This window comes from Penaeus monodon, chromosome 25 (assembly GCF_015228065.2).
Source record: "Penaeus monodon isolate SGIC_2016 chromosome 25, NSTDA_Pmon_1, whole genome shotgun sequence".
NCBI classification, from domain to species: Eukaryota; Metazoa; Arthropoda; class Malacostraca; order Decapoda; family Penaeidae; genus Penaeus; species Penaeus monodon.
The window spans coordinates 14,020,092-14,020,312 of NC_051410.1; positions in this window are offsets into that span (position 1 = coordinate 14,020,092).

Consider the following 221-nt stretch of genomic DNA (forward strand, 5'->3'; position numbering starts at 1 on the left):
ATGTTTACTAACCAGTGCATTCATATTCCGATGAAATGTGTTTCCTTTATTTATTTTTACGCTGTTCATTATTATTAATATGTAAAGAATTAATGATGATTTTTTTCTATATAACGTAAAAATTGACATTGTAGCAAAGTACATATCCACTTACATTATTCATACATGCATATATTTGTTTTCTATTTGGAATGGCTAATGTGCCAAGAGGTGCAGAAAAT